We start from the raw sequence: 12,682 nt of genomic DNA, 5'->3' as shown, positions 1-12,682 counted from the left end.
GATGGTCTCTGGGTTAGCCATGGCCGCTGAGCCTGCGCGTCCAGGGCCTGTGCTCCGCAACGGGAGAGGCCACAGCAGTGAGAGGCCCGCGTACCACAAAAAAAAAAAAAAAAAAAAAGAATAAAGAAAGGGGAAAAGTCTGGAAGTGGTTGGGGCTCAGGGAGATCATGAGGTTGGAACCAAGTTCAGTTCGAAATGCCCAGGGTCGTGAACAAACAGCTCTGCAGGTAGTCTGAGGCTGTGCTCCCGAATTACTGCCTGGGGATACGCACACCAACAGATTAGTGCTATGAGGCCACGTGCCAGCAACTAGCTCTTAGAATAAACTAATGGAATGACGAGAATAGTACTACAAGAACCAACTAAGGAATACACTCACACATCACTGCCACAGGATATTGTGGGGGAACAGAGAGATAATAAAAGCCCGACAGAGCCAACGCAAAACTCAGCCATTCTGCATTAGATTAAAAACAAACAAACAAACACGCAGCAGGGTTTATTACTATAGGTGCCCAGAAGCAACCTGTTCAGAAATCAGAGAGAGGAGCTGAAACAAAAGAGGAAACAGAGGCACATCAAAATAAGTGAGGAAGGGCCGTGTGTGTGAGGTCTGAAAAGAGCTCGGAAGTATTCCAGACTGGGCGGGGGGGTTCCCTGTAGACAGGCAGGCAGGCCCTCTTAGCTGGAACTCAGGACTAGGATATAAGGAATTTCTCAAGTAATCTGTTCCCAGTACAAACCAAGAACAGTTGTAAATGATTTATATATAAATCTGAGTGGCTCAGGTTACTGCTATAATAATCACATTTTCCCTCACTTTCTGTTTTCTTTCTTGAAGAACGGAGAAAGAGCCAGTGTGTGTCCTCTATCACATTTGTTTTGGCAGAAAAAACAGTCGAGGAACTGGCCTAAGAGACAATATCTACACTCTCTGTGCACCAGGCAAGCCCCCGTGACCGGACTCCCGCCCCGCTCAGCCTCCTCTCCCGCAGGTCCAGCCCAGACCTCGCACCACTCCCCAGACCGGCCAGGTGCTTTCTGGACCTTTGGCCACACTCTGCATAGGCTGGAAGTGCTAACCCCTTACCTCTCTACAAGGCCCTCAGTGGCAACCTCTCTGCGATGCTGACCCTACTTTCCCACCGAAAGTGGGCTGCAATTTCCCCTGTGCTCCCCAGCACACTCTGTTCTAGGGGTCATTTCCTCCTGCCTGTGGGAATAGTTGCTCCAACATCCATCTCCTGCATCAGACTTTGAACTTATTGAGGTCAGAGTCCATGTTTTGTCTCCCTTTGTAGTGAGACAGTACGATAAATATTCGTGGGGCCAGTGAACAGCCATCTTATCAGATATTTCCTATTACTGAGAGATATGCATCCCATCAATGAATTAGTATATTACAAACCCTTGATTAAATCACAAATGATAAAAACTGTTGTTACAGTATAAGCCTGAGTAATAAAAATAACAGCTGTGAAATCATAATAATAATATCTATTAAGCATCCCATGAAGTAGATAGATCCTGTCCCTGCTCAGCAGACACATTCATCTCCTTTTTTTCCTGAAATCCTCCCCCACTCCCTCTCAGGGTTTCTGTCTGATCGCAGTCAGGCCACCCTGCTTTCTCCAACCCACAGACAGACCCTCAGGATCTTGGGATTCAGCCGCTCCAGGCACTAACTCCAGAATGGCCATCACTTCTGTTCCCAGCCTCCCCGCGTCTCATCCCGAGCGCTTCCGCTTAGCTGCCCTGGTTCTGAGGTCACCTTCAGCAGAGGGTTGCCCTGGGCACTGTGGAGGACCCTCCTCCCTGCTTCCCCTCCTACCTCGGGTCCCCTCCTCCCTTCCATCTCTCATGCCAAGGAAGGAACCATGCAACAGATGGTGACCTGAGCCCACTCACTCCCTCCACTCACAGGCATCTGAAGGCCAGAGGGGTTTCCTAGGAAACTGGAAATGCCCCCTATTAGTGATCCTCAGCCTGTCCCAAAGAGACAGAGCGCCAAGCAGGGAGAAGGAAGATAGAGGGGTCTCTGGAAGAGGATGAGACAAGACGGGGAAGCCGCAGGGGGAGCTCCCTGCCTTCCTCTTGAGAAAGCCCCAGGGAAGCTTGATATCTCACACCTCCCCTTCACCGCCCACGAAATGACCGCAGTCTCAGCATCTTTACAAAGTCTCTCTGCCCGCGCAGTCCTCCCACCTCCCCTTTATGGAGCTGCAACGGCACCAAACCCTCCCGGGCCCAAGGACTTGACAGCCTAAGAAAGCACTCACCAGCCTGCTTCTAGATCTGCCTCTCCCCGCTGCCCAGGAGGGGAGACCCCGCTTCCTCCCTGTGTGGGGTTGAACCAGTTGTCTTCTAGGATTTTCCAACAGCTAAAGACACCTTGTTATGGGATTCAAGCCCCCTCCCCCCTCCTCCCTTCTCGGGGTTGGAGGGGGGTGGTCTCCATCTGCTCGGTGGCTGTGTTTCATGCTTGGCTCCCTTGCATGGTCAGGGGGAGAGATCTGGGAGGAGTGAGGGGCTGTGTGTTTAACCATTGATAGGGTTCCGCTTGGTGGCAGGGGCACCAGCAGGTCCGGCCCCTCCTCTCCCTGCCTGGGCTAAGTTCACAGAGGCTGTCAGGGTCTCAGCAGGAGTGCAGGGTGGGGGAACAGCAGTATCAGGTGGCCCTGATTCCCGCCGGGAGGGGGTGGAGGGGGACACCTGGGTTTAGGATTAAGGATTTGGCTGAAAACAGCTGTTTCCTGCTCAACACCCAGAACTAATCTATAGGTTGAAACCTGAACCACTGGGCTATTTATTAAGTTGGGGGTGAGGGAAGGAGGGGTCAGGAAAGAAGAAAGGGGGAGGGACCTTTTCCTCGAGGTGCCCACCATAAATATCTAGTGAATTTCTCGTGTTCACTGCAGGCTCTCTGGGGCACAAAGCACTTGCGGGGCACCTTGGTGTGCAAAAGCCACCAGGCAGCCAGGCTCCACACGAAGGCTGCGCCCACCAGGAAAGTGCCCCCCTTCTAGGGGGAAAGGCACAGGCACCTCACTGTGCGGGCAGAGCTGGGCGAGTCACTAAGTCAATAGAGCTTGGACGTAAGAGACCTGCTGCATACTTTTCATAACTGATTTCTGTGGATCTACGACAAATCTTTTAACCATCTGCTTATAGTGGACCTTTAGATTATTTTTCTTTATTTTTTCTCCATCACCACAATGCTACAATGAACACCCCTGTACATACAACCCGATATATGGAAGACGTGGGGTTGCTGCCTTATCCTGTTTCTTTGACCCCAGGCCAACTGGAGCCTGACACATCTTAGCCTGGCATAGCAAGACAGCCCAAAGTATCCAGGCAGCTGGGTCCACAGCCCAGCCCTGGACAGCCGACCGCACAGGCCGGCAGTTGCTGGGCACACTGGGAGGGATATCGCCGGTGCTTTCTGAAGCCAGCTTTCTGAAGTTCTTTGGGGCTGTCCATTTTTTCCTCATTATTATTGCTTATTCGTTCATCCTCCAAGAGGCAGGACTGGGAAACACACATGGAATGGAAAAGACTCTCAAATGTAGTCAGTATAGCTGCCTGTTAGCTGATGTGACACGCTGTGCAGGGGCTGCCTTCAATAAGGTTTGTGGATATCTGTGAATTTCCCTTATTCCGGCTCCACTCACTGCCCCTGCTCGGGGTTAACTGAGCTCTGACCAGTTTTCTTATAGAGATTAGCAGGTAAAGCAAATTGCAAAGGGAACAAAAGTTAACATGTAGGGTATGCAGACAGCCTCCACCTTGGAGACATCAGCTAAAGACACAGGTAACAACCTTCCCTTGGTGGGGGGAGAAATTCTGCCACCTCCAAGAAGGAGAAGAAGAGCCCCCACCTCTCTACAACTTAAGAACCAACTTCACACTCATCTCCCTGTTTTCTACCCTCAGGGAGGAAGTTTCACAGCAATTAGACACACATCTTCTTCACAGCTGGAGGGAGAAGAGAGAGGGCTGTGAAGCTCTCCACCCACCTCCAAGTGGGGGAGAAGACACCTGGGATAGCAGAGCCGGCTCCCCTGGGCCTGTTAGTAAAGGGAAATTGCTCTGACGAAGGCTGGAGGGGGAAGTAAGCATAATCCTATGTGTCCAAGGTACAGCCCAATATTTGGGAAGGGTAAGAAGGAGGGACCTGAGTGGGAGAGAAGGTAGAGACTGAAGGTAGAAGGCCTGAAAGGGAGGCTTGGATTTAGTATGAGAAGACCTAGGGTTCCTCAAAACATGAAACACAGAATTACCACATGACCCAGCAATCCACTCCTGGGTATATACCAAAGAGAACTAAAAATGTATGTCCACATCAGAACTTAAACATGAATGTTCACAGTAGCATAACTGATCATAGCCAAAAAGTTGAAACAACCTAAATGTCCATCAACTGATGATGCATAAGTAAAATGTGGTATATCTATATATAAAGGAATATTATTCAGCCATAAAAAGGGAATGACATATGGACACATGCTACAACATGGGTGAACCTTGAAATCATCATGCTAAGTAAAAGAAGCCAGACACAAAAGACCACATATTGTACCATTCCGTTTATACGAAATGTCTGGAATAGGCAAATCTACAGAGGTGGGAAATAGATTAGTGATTGCCTAAGGCTAGAGGAAGACCAGGGTCGGGGGTGGGAAGAGGAGTGACTGATAATGGGTATAGGTTTTTGTGGTGGAAGTGGAAGGTAATTAAAATGTTCTAAAATTAATTATGGTGATTGGTGCCCAACTTGGTGAATATATTAAAAATCAAAGCATTGTATACTTTACTTTTTTTTCAAATTTATTTTTTATTGAAGTATAGTTGATTAACGAGTTGTATACTTTATATAGGTGAATTGTATGGTATGTGAATTATATCTCAATAAAGCTGTTATTTAAAATATCAATGAGAAAAAAGAATTAATTACATAAGAACTTGGAAGATTTTGTAAGAAAACTGTGATACTTCAAAAAGGGAAATGAATGATTACATTTATAAATGCAGTTTCAAATGTTCAAAGGAATTTAACTAAGTTTATTAATGGAATCAAACAAGTGATTGTTAAAATTTATGAGATTTATGAAGAGAATTGTTAAAATTTGTCAGTTGACATGAAAAGTTGAAGAAAAATTAGGTTTGGGGATTCCTAACTTTAACATATTGAACATTGATTTTTTAAAAAAGACCTAGGGCTAAGTTCCTGGATGCCACCCAGAACAAGTCACTGTTTGTCTAGTCCCTATCTCCACAGTAAACTGCAAAACGCTGTACAAAGGGAATGTTGCAGAAAGAACAGCCTGAACGCTCAATCTCTGTCCTGGCGGCTTTCCTGAAGGGTGATAGCTGTACAAACCCCTATAGCCAACTTTCTTTCAAACCCCAGCTCCTCATTCGAGTCACTGACCAATGCGTTCCCAGGCTCCCTGAGTGGGGTGTCCATTTGGAGTCGGGGCCTCTGTCCATCTGAGGAGCTACCATCTGGACCCATCTGCTCAAACGTCACTCACGTTAAGCTGCTTACTCCACCCTCTATTTGTGGGATTCCAAGCCTAGTTTCAACAGACCAGGGTTCTAAAGCCATTTGAAAACCATAGGATGAGCTCAAGCAGGAAAAATAAAAAGGGGCGGGGGGTGGGGCAAGATTATTGAAGAAGCTTGGGTTGAGGGAAAGAGAGATGACCTCCAGCCCCTTAACTGGACCGTGAGCTTCTTGAGAGTGCGGGCAGTGGCTTCCACCTTTTTCCTGTGTTCTTCATAGAAGCGAGCACCAGCTCAAGGCAGAACAGGGCTAGCTAAGAAGATGCAGACCAGGGGAAACACACCAGACATGGATTCTGAGACGCAGCTTCGAGAGTAAGTGACGTAGTATAATCCCTCTGGCGCATGGAAGGGGCATGGACTCGCGAGCCACGCACCTTTGTTTCAATCCCACCTCAGCCGTTGACCTGCTGCGTGGTCTTCAGCAATTTGTTTACTCTCTCTCTTAGAGCCTCAGTTTTCTTGTCTTTGAACGGGATAATACACTTACTTATTATAAGATTATTGTGATGATTATTAACTGAGTTGATTTAATTCATTTTGAATGAATTAATGGGCTAACGTTTATGTATAGCATCTAACACAAGGCCTGGCCCAAACTAAGCATTCAAAAACTATTAGTCATTTCCCCTTCCCGACAAGTTACAGCTGGTGCAATGCTTTGCTACATGACTTTGGACAAGCTGGACTTTCGAACCTACAGATCTATTTTGTAGATGTACAAAGTACACAATGCCTGTGCTAATAATCATACGTTAGCTCTGTGGCCAAGGAGTTATTATTCACTCTTAGAGCCGACATACGGTTATCTGCACAAGTGTTGTCTACTGTGGACCAGAGAGCAGGGAGGTTCCTGCAAGATTCCAGACCAGCCAAAGCAGCTCTGCGCTGCCCTCTCTCCTGCCTTTACCCTGGCTTCCTTAACCAAAGTGCTTCAAACTCCTGGAGACCACCCTGCATGGCCCCAATCCTGCCCTTGTTCATGCCAGCTTCTTCCACCAGTGGTCCATGACCTATGACATCAACTGCACCAGACTCGAGTCAACCTCAATGGAGCCAGGTCAGTTCTTCTGAGGCTTCCATCCTGCTGCCAATATTGGTCTAGCTGCTGATATTCCAAGGATTGCACAACCCCGGTGGCATTTTTAAGATTCCTGTGTGACATGATAAGGAGGCACAGGGAGGAAAGGACTAAGACAGCAGGAGGGAGCAGCATCTGTTCTTCCTCTCTCTCCAGCCCTCTGCATTCACATCCAACACAGACATCGGTCTGGATCCAACTGCCATCCTGGCAGGCTTCTACAGGCTGGAGGAGATGTGAAAATACAGGCGCGTGGTGGAGAGGAGGTGGAACAGACAGGGGAAGGTTGTTTCCTGCATTATAAGATGCATTTGTCTAGAAGTCTGGTGCAAAGTGCTGGCTATTATGCTCACACCGAAGACACCATTGGCTCCAGCGGTGTAGGGGAAAGCTTGGTGTTAATGCCCCGAGTGAGCGCATACACCTGCTTGTAGAAAGCCCTCCCTTTGCTATAGTCTATAATCCTCCCATTAGAAACAGAAACTCACAGGGTGACATGCTGTCTCAAACCCAACAGCTCAGCCTCCAGTAAAAAGGTGGGTTTAGTAGGGCAGCAAGGAAGGCTGAGAGGGGTGTAGAAGTGATTGCATCACCTCAGCAGAAACGAGGTAGATAGCACACGCGATTGAGGGGAATAGCTTTCACTGCTGCCAGCTGTGGCTCCACACCTAGCCCTGCAGATCTCAGCACCCAGGAGAAGGTGGCTAAGCATGGATGCTGCCTCAGGGGCCCGGAATTGGTCCTGGGGCAGGGAGTGCGGAGGCAAAACAGTTCCTAATGCAGTTCCACGGCCCTTCCCCAATCATCCCACAGTGGTGTGTCCTGAGCCCACGTTGGCCACAGCAGCCTGTTGTAATGTTTCTGGAGAGAGAAGGCCCAGCTTCTTACCAACAGGCAGAGGGGCTGAGGAGTGTGAGTGCCATTAACCAAATGACTCCATTTGAGAAACTGAAGGCCTGGGGGAGCTGGGTGGTTCTGCCTTGCATCAGAGGGCAGGTGTCTGCTCTGAGTGCCTGGCGAGGCCCAGGGGCTGAAGCACTGGGGCAGGGGAGACACCGGATGGGAGAGATTGGTCTGTGTGGGAAGGTGCCTCACACTGGGGCTGCAGGAGGAGGGGGGAGGGAGGAGACCTGTGCTGGGGAGCAGATGCCTGGGGCCGCTCCAGATGGCAGTGGCCCAGAACAAAAGGAGAAGAGCCAGAGGGAAGGAGGACAGAGAAACAGAGGACTTGCTCCTCTGAGGCTTCCCAAGTGGAGAGACAAAATCAGATTCTTACCTGGAACCTGGCCGGAGGCTTGCTCAGAAACATCTATGCAGCCCCAAACCACCCTGAAAAAACCCTGCAACCCCGAGCCCAAATGGCCAACCGTGTGGGTCCCAGAGCTGGAGAACTGCTGGGATTCGAATTCAGCTGCTGCCGCTTTCTCAGCTGTGGTGCTCCGAGCATGTTCCTCCACCTTTCTGTATTTACGTCACCAGTAAAATGTGGGTAACAATGGGCCCTATTTCATAGGGTTACTGTGAGGAGGATTAAATGGAAAATGCACAGCGTTGGCGGCTGGGGAGTCCTCCAGTGCTGATTCTGGCAAGGATGGCTGTTACCACCTCTAAAGAACCGGCTCAGACCCCCGCAGAGCTTAGTGGTCCTCACGTGGCCATATGTGTGCGCTCTTTTCTTCTTCTGTTAAAAGTTTCCCTGTATGTCTTAAGGTCCTCTGATCCTTTGACTTCCTGAAGGTGTGGGTGCCTCAGACTGGAGGAGGCAGTGTGGTGTCCCAGCAAGAAAAACGGCCCACAATTCAGGACATCTGAGTTCTTTCTTTTTTTAAAAAATTTATTTATTTTTGGCTGTGTTGGGTCTTTGTTGCTGTGCGCAGGCTTTCTCTAGTTGCGGTGAGCAGGGGCTACTCTTCGTTGCGGTGCGCGGGCTTCTCATTGCGGTGGCTTCTCTTGTTGCGGAGCACGGGCTCCAGGCGCACGGGCTTCAGTAGTTGTAGCACATAGGCTCAGTAGTTGTGGCTCGTGGGCTCTGGAGCACAGGCTCAGTAGTTGTGGTGCACGGGCTTAGTTGCTCCGCGGCATGTGGGATCTTCCCGGACCAGGGCTCAAACCCGAGTCTTCTGCATTGGCAGGCAGATTCTTAACCACTGCGCCACCAGGGAAGCCCCAGGACATCTGAGTTCTAATATGAGTTCCGTTGCTGTTCGTTTTGTGGACGTTGGAGAAGTAACTTCTTGAGCCTCACTGTATTCATCAATCAAATGCGAATGATGACACCAGCCTTGCCCACATCACAGAATTGTCGTGAAAGTCAAATGACACAACTAATGTAAATGAATGCACTGTAGAACTATAGTGAACCAATATCAGGTTCCGATTTTTGGGCTCGTGGATTAGACTGGAAGGGTCCAGAGGTGCAAAGCCTGGATAGGTTTGCTCTGCACCAGGCAGGATGCAGCAGGTGTGACTCTGGCTGCCACTCAGATGTGCTGCTGGGTAGTGACACTGCTATCATCAGAGAAGGTCGGGGGGCTCCCAGGGTCCTTAGGCAGGGATCTGGTTAGGCAACCCAGAGTGTGTGTGCCCAGGGAGGAGTGTGGAGGGGCCTTAGGAGGGGGAGCAGAGATAGAAAGTAAGGGGGGTTCATGAAAAAGTGCCAAGAGAGGGGCCACGGTGACCACAAAGCTGGACTAACCCCTGATTCTGGCACAAACCTGGGGATCTGTTCCCATGCTGTTTTACATATATTTACAGGCCCATTATAATAACCTGTACACTATTTTTGCAATCAGAGTCCTCCAAATACAAACCAAAAGAATGGTGCCCCACCCCCTGCCCCACTACTGCCAGTATGTTAAAGTTCAACACTTAGTAACAGGTGAAAAAGTCCTGTGGTCAGATGGATTTCCCTGGTGGTCCCCGAAACCTGACACTGTTCTAAGGCAAGTCGCAGACCTAAGAGAACCCACACAGAAACTACCTTCATAAAACAAGTATATCTGAGCCGCTGTTGATATGACAAATAATTTCATTTACTGAATACCTAGTATAAGCCAGGCACAGTGCAGGGTTCTTTATGTGTTTAATCTTTACAAGATGTTCATTATTATCCCTACTGTATAAACCTAGAGTGGTTTGAAACTTTCCTACAGTCACAAAGCAAGGACAGCCAGAATCCATGTCATCAGCGTATTCTGTTCCTACCTTTCAACTCCCTCCCTGCCTGCATCCTCCCAGCCTAAATCTCCAACTCTTTCTGGGAGAACAGAAGCCATCTGAAAAGGGAGTTGGAGCAATGAGGCTGAGATGCCCACACTCAAGAACAGGGAAACCTTTCTCTGTTCGGGCCTCCAGGTCAGACTCTGCCAGCCCAGAAGCCTCCAGGCTGCTAGCGTGTGATTCAATGCCCATTACTCCTTGGTTAAATTTGTAGCCCTTATTGCTTGCATGTACTCCCCTGCCATCCCTGCCTTGAGACTAAGACAGGAGTTGCTGGGAGCAGCAGGAAATTTTACCCCAGAATGGAACAATGCAGACCCTGGACACAGGGTGTGGCTTCAGTGATGTCAGCTTCAGCTGTTTACGGTGCCCTGGACAGCTGTCCATCTGCCAGGGCCCACTGCTCCGCCCAGAGGAGGGGTTCTCAGACCGCCCCCCATATGCTGGGGCTGTCACTCAGGAGGCTCCCAGGTTGTGGAGGCCAGGCTAAGGGGGAGTGAGGGCCACAAACACAGCTGTTTCCCAATTTTTCAATTGAACAGTCGGGACAATGGCAGGGCTAATGCCGGCTCACTGCATCTGCTGGAGAAAAAGGAACAAATGCTTCCCCAAAGTCAGCCTCTGGCCTAGGAGAGCCTTGAGGTCTGGCTCTGTGGCCAACTCTGGGGAGAAGGAAGGAGATGTCCCCTCAGAAAATTCCGGGGCCTGAAACGTCTCTCATCAAAGAGAAGGGGCAGGAGGTGAGAATTTCTTCCCACCCTACCCCTGAGACACGGGGCCCAGGCCCAGGCCCAAGCCCCACTCACCGTCTCTGCCTCATTCAGCCTCCTTCCTGTAACACCAGAGGGGGCTCCCTTCCAGTCTGCAGCGGGAAGGAACACTCCAGCGTCCCAAATTGCACATAAGTCAATCAACCTGTCACAAAGCAAGCACAAAGAAGAACCCCAGGGTCACTTTGGGAGAGGAAAAGAAAAGCCTTTGTGCTTTGCAGCTTGTTCATTCACTGGGAAATTACATCGTTGTCCACACCCATTTGGGCAGTTTTACATAGCATAACAGCATCTTTGTTCACAAAAATTCAAAGCACTCTGCAAGAAATGGGACCGATTCTGCAAGGTGCCTAAGCGTGCTGGACTTTGGGAAGCTGGGATCATCTCTCTCTTCATAAGATCATTATTGTGGCCTGACATCATAATCGAATTGCTGAATCCCTAGTCACCTGAAGGAGTTAAGCCACTCCTCAAAGAATCTCTCCTACACCCAAGGGAGAATTTACCCATAATTATCTCATTAACTTTTTTACTTAGGAGAACTATTATGTTTTTCTTCCCCATCTACAGATAATCAAACCAAGTTCACCATAAATAAATTACCCATTAAAAGGAGATCTAATTTTAGTGTTAGGAGACATGGGTTTTAGGTCCTAGCTTGTTTTATCATTTTGCATAGATCACGTCCCTACATGTGACTCATTTTCTTCATCTGTTAAATGGGGAGAAGGTACAGGACAGTGGGTCAGACCACTAGACTATGAGGTGGCATTTCAAGAGTTCAAGTCCCAGGTCTGGTCCTTTGCGGCAATCATTTAGCCTTTCTCACTACAGATAACGTATCTCACTTAATCATTTGCTTTAACATTAAAACGTGTCTGCAGAAAATGGTCACATCCACCTTTGTAGAGGGGAATGCGGCAATATCTATCAAAATAAGTATGCATTTACTCTTTGTCCCAGTAGCCTCAGTTCTAGGAATCTTTTTGAAATATATCTTATGTGATGCCCAAGTTCTGACCTACAGGATTATTGTCAAGTGAAAAGAAACACGATAGGAAAAAGTGTGCTTAATATGCTACCATTTATTTAAGAAAGGGAGAATGAATGCAAAGATATATATGTATTTGCTTATATTCTGCAAAGACAATAAAAGGATAAAGCATAAAATAAAATTTAAAGGACTTATAGGGAGGGGGAGGAATGAGGTGGAGGGAACAGGGATATTGAATATACCTTGTTTTGTGGATTTGCTTTGGAACATGTAAATATTTGACATAATTATAAGCAACAATATTTTTGAAAGAAATCCCTAAAATGAAAGTGTAGCAAATGAGTCTGTATGTCCAGCTGGTTGGCATAACTACACATAGAGAAATTAAAACACAGTAATTTGACTCTATATCCTTGGAGGGATATATCCTAAGAATAAAAAGAACTGCCTCATTCCCCCCACCCCAAAATCCTAAACTGTTTTCGATAATCATATTATTGATGAAGTTATGGTATTATTATTGTTGTTGTTATTCTGAGACTTTTGTATGTGTATTGTGGGATAAACCAAATGAGTAATAATATTTATATTACTGAAAAACAAGGGTTTCCTATTGCAAGAAGATACAAATGTAAGCTCGATGAGATCAGGTTAAAATTTTGTAGTCCTGATTGTGAACTGAGAGTATCAGGATGAACTCCATATGTTTTATGTTACATCCATCCATCCACACACACACACACACACACACACACACAAAATACCTAGCAAGGCCTAGAAACAAGGATCATCCTGGAAGGAATGAGTACCCCCTAGCAATCAGATTATGAACTCTATATACCATCCCCCACAAAGAAATCAGGCTTCCTTGGAGAAGGGTCTGAAGCAGCAAATATATAAGATGAGCCTAGAGCATCTTGTTACACCATAAAAACAAACAAAGCGTCAAAGATTACTAGAGTTGGGGGGACCTTCAAGATGGCAGAGGAGTAAGATGTGGAGATCACCTTCCTGCCCACAAATACATCAAAAATACACCTCCATGTGGAA

At 47.9% G+C, this 12,682-nt stretch overlaps 1 protein-coding gene across 10 annotated transcripts in view; it reads right to left on the bottom strand.

Moving 5' to 3' along the window:
* NFASC (neurofascin) overlaps window positions 1-12,682 on the bottom strand; it is a 189,229-nt gene that overhangs the window by 86,635 nt on the left and 89,912 nt on the right. For 9 of the 10 annotated variants that reach the window (XM_060293385.1, XM_060293350.1, XM_060293437.1 and 6 more), the window contains exon 2: window positions 10,675-10,783. The exons of the other annotated variant lie outside the window; for it this stretch is intronic. The gene's annotated coding sequence lies outside the window, so the exon portion shown is untranslated. The remainder of the gene's footprint in view (window positions 1-10,674; window positions 10,784-12,682) is intronic. 10 annotated transcript variants of the gene reach the window in all.

This window comes from Globicephala melas, chromosome 1 (assembly GCF_963455315.2).
Source record: "Globicephala melas chromosome 1, mGloMel1.2, whole genome shotgun sequence".
Lineage (NCBI taxonomy): Eukaryota > Metazoa > Chordata > Mammalia > Artiodactyla > Delphinidae > Globicephala > Globicephala melas.
Note: the sequence above shows the minus strand (reverse complement) of the source record. Positions and strands in the feature narration are given on the sequence as shown.